The sequence below is a fragment of the Anomalospiza imberbis genome, unplaced genomic scaffold (assembly GCF_031753505.1).
Source record: "Anomalospiza imberbis isolate Cuckoo-Finch-1a 21T00152 unplaced genomic scaffold, ASM3175350v1 scaffold_680, whole genome shotgun sequence".
Lineage (NCBI taxonomy): Eukaryota > Metazoa > Chordata > Aves > Passeriformes > Viduidae > Anomalospiza > Anomalospiza imberbis.
Genome location: NW_027100294.1, coordinates 47,622 through 51,304, shown reverse-complemented (window position 1 = coordinate 51,304; position 3,683 = coordinate 47,622). Strand labels below are relative to the sequence as shown.

Below are 3,683 nucleotides of genomic sequence, written 5' to 3'. Positions count from 1 at the left end.
GCGTGCTGGCGTGGCGCTGCTGGGCGGGCATCAGTGCCTGGGGCCTGGGGCGGCATCGCCGCCCTCTGGCTCCGCCTGGCCCGAGCCCGGCCCCGGCCCCGACGTGGGCTCCAGTCCCGGCCCCGGCCCCGGCTCCTCCCGGGCCCTGCGGAGGACACACGCGGCGCGGCCGCTCCCGCCGCCCCCGCTGTGGCTTCCCCGGCCCGAGCTCCGCCGCTCGGCACTGCGGCCGCCGGCCCCGAGCCGCCACTGTCCCGTTCCAGGGACAGAACGCCTGGGGAGGGCCGGCCCGGGGCGCTCGGGGGGTGCTCGGGGGCCGCTCCTGGCCCCGGGGCCGAGCGCTGACAGCCACGTCCCGCCCGCAGGGAAGTCGCAGCAGGGCCTGAAGGAGCGGTACCGGCTGGGTTCGCTGCTGGGCAGAGGCGGCTTCGGCAGCGTCTTCGCAGCCACGCGGCTCTCGGACGGCGCCCCCGGTGAGCGGTGGGGCCGGCGGCGGGCACAGGAGGAGGGGGCGGAGGAGGAGGAGGAGGAGAGGTGGAGGAGGAAGGGAAGAGGGGGAGGAGGAGGAGAAGGAGGAAGGAAAGGAGGAGGGGTAGGAGGGGAAGAAGGAGGAGGAGGAGGTGGAGGAGGAGGGAAGGAGGGGGAGCATGGGACTGGGCAGGGCAGGTGGCGAGCTCAGCCCGCTGCTGCTCTTGGCTTGCAGGTGGCCATCAAAAGGGTGCCAAGGAACCGCGTCCGGCACTGGGGCGAGCTGGTGAGTGAGCGGGGCCAGCGGCAGAAGCTGGGCGGGGATGAGCCAAGGCCCGGCAGGGTGGAAGCCACCAGGACACCTCGAGGGAGAGCAGGCGTGGGGCCAGCGCAAGGCGCAGAGCATCCCGGGCCGGGTGAGGGGTTCCCGACCCCCGGCACGGCATCAGCCCCACTGACGGCATCGCGCTCCTCCTGCAGCCCGACGGCACCAGCGCACCCCTGGAGGTCGTGCTGCTGGCCAAGGTGTCCACTGGCTTCCCCGGGGTCGTCCAGCTGCTGGAGTGGAAGGAGCTCCCCAGTGACGTCTTGATGGTGCTGGAACGCCCGGAGAGGTGCCAGGACCTGCACCATTTCATTCAGGAACGGGGGTTCCTGTCTGAGGACTTGGCACGGGAGCTGTTCCGCCAGGTGCTGGAGGCCGTGCGGCACTGCACCAGCTGCGGGGTCCTGCACAGAGACATCAAACCAGAGAACATCCTGGTTGACCTGGCCACGGGCAGGCCAAACTGATTGACTTTGGCTGCGGCACCTACCTGCAAGGACACAGCCTACACTCGTTTTGCAGGTGAGCCCACGCAGGGGGTGTGCTCTCAGTCCCGTCATCTCATGGCCCAACACCTCACAGCCCAAGCTGGGTGTGGCAGCGGGGATTCTCCCTTTTGCTGCCCTTCATGGCACTGAGATTTCAGCTGAGCTGCTTTTGAGCAGGGCTGGGTGGGGAGCCAGCTTCCAGCCCTGCTGGCAGCTTTTGCCCACCACTCTGCCCAGGACTGGGGCTGGGGCTGGGGCAGCCAGCCTGACAAAACACCGTGGGTGGGGGGTAGCAGAGAGGGGGGCCGGAACCTGTGTCCCAGCCAGTTTGGTGTGCAGGTGACAAAGGGCTTGGACTGCTCCACTCACCTGGTTTGGTTTGGATTCATAATGTTTTTGGGGCAGTGCAGGCAGGGAGGATGAGGGCATGGTTTTCCCAAGCAATGAGTGGGTTTGTTCCCGTCATGGTCGGGCCTTGACAGGACTTCTGCTGCCCTCTTCCAGCACCAGTGGCTTCTTTTCCATCCCCGAGTCTGTACACAAGTCCCAGGTGCTGGTGAGAGGGCAGCGGTCACCCCGTGTGCCACTGGGGCAGCCCTCACACACCAGGGATGCTGGGGCCAGGCTCAGGGAGCAGCAGCGTCCCCCTGATGAACCCCATCTGTATTCCATAGAACACGGTCATACAGCCCACCAGAATGGACCCAATTTGGCTGGTACTACGGCAAGCCAGCTACCATCTGGTCCCTGGGCATCCTGCTGCACCAGATGGTCTGCGGGGAGCACCCTTTCAGGAGGAGCCAGAACATCAGCTGGGACCATCAACTCTCGCTGCCACAACGGCTCTCTCAAGGTGGATCCTCATCTCTGGCCACGGGGGCAATACCAGTGCTGGGAGACAGCAGCAGCTCGTCAGCATCCCGCTCTGGCAGCTGCTGAGGAGGTGGCACATGTCCTGCTCTCCTGCTCTCCTCCAAAACAGGGAATTGATGGGGACGTTTAGGCCCAGCTCTGAGCACATCCAGCATGGCCTGGGCACGGGAATATTGGGGCAAAGCCAACAGGAGCCTTCTCCAACTGACCGGCGGTTTCTGGTTTCTCTGCCAGAGTGCCAAGATCTGATCAGGCGGTGTTTATCCATGCTGGACTTGGACAGGCCCTCTTTAGAAGAGCTGTTCTGTGATCCCTGGCTGCAGGATATTCATCTGCCCTAGAAGAAGGGAGAGAGCCACAGGCACGCTTTGATGCAAGGCCCTGGTAAGTTACAGCTCCACACATGCCTTGGCAATGAGAAGCAAAGGAACGCAGACATTTTTGTCCTGCCTGTGTCACTGCCCAGGGGTCATCAGATGGGAACACGCAGCCCTTGTACTGAGCTCAGCTGCTCTGCCTAGCACTGGTGGCCACCATCCGAGCTGGTTTTGCTTGTCCTGGTTCCCTGACAGCTGGGGCCCTGGGCAGAACCCTGACAGCCTGGGCTCACCCCAGGGAAGGAGAAGGAGCCCCTGGAGAAGCTGTACCAGGTGGGGCTGCTGCTGCTGGGGACACGGAGGATGACATCAAGGATGACAACCTCTTCCTCCACCTGGTCACCGGCAGCTGAGGATGATGGACTTTGATTCTGGCACCTTCTCCAAAGCCAGGCTGCACAGGGAATGTGCAGGTGAGTCCACACGCAGGGGGATGCTCCCAGATTTGGGCATTGCACAGCCTGGCCAGGAACCAAAGGTTCCCCCCTTTGCTGGGGCGGATGCAGCTGATCCTTCAGTCGGCTGCCAGGCTGCTTTTGGCAGGGCTGGGGGGGATGGGCTGGGGTGCTGATGAAATGGGAGTGGGCTCCTGGCCCTGCCAACAGCCCCAGCACCCACCGTGCCCCGGGCTGGGGCTGGGGCAGCCAGCCCGACACAAACAAACCCCCATGGTGGGAGCAGAGGTGGGACTCCAGAACCTGTGCAGGGGCTGCTTTGCTTTGCAGGCAAGGAAGGGCTTGGGCTGCTCCACTGCCCCTGTTTGCTTGGGATCACCGTTATTTTGGGGGGCAGTGCAGGGGGGAAGGGAGAAAGGCCTGGGCTTCCCTCACCTGTGGGTGGGTTTTTCCCTGGCATGCAGGGGTTGGGCCTTCCTCAAGCCCCTGACAGAGATAAGATTTTTGACCTTTTTTCTTGTTCCCCTTTTTGTCTGTAATCTATTTTCAGTCATTTGTTGTGTGTTTTTCTAGAGGAAGCTTTCCAGCTGGGGTCCAGTCTGGATGGGAAGTGCTTGGGAGCAGCTGTGGCGTGGATGGGCCGTGCCCTTGGAGAAGGCTGAGGACATCGTTTGGGACCAGCTTTTCTTCCAGCGTGATGTGGGTCTTGTCTGCTTGGCATGGTGGGATCAGAGCTTTGGGGAGATGGCAGCGAGCA

The 3,683-nt window shown here is 63.5% G+C and overlaps 1 long non-coding RNA gene across 1 annotated transcript; it reads left to right on the top strand.

The window, feature by feature from the left end:
• The first annotated feature begins 1,962 nt into the window (after positions 1-1,962).
• On the top strand, positions 1,963-2,893 carry LOC137467563 (uncharacterized). The gene is made up of 3 exons (XR_010995555.1): positions 1,963-2,134; positions 2,389-2,538; positions 2,727-2,893. It is a non-coding gene; the product is annotated as an uncharacterized lncRNA (long non-coding RNA).
• The last annotated feature ends 790 nt before the right edge of the window (positions 2,894-3,683 follow it).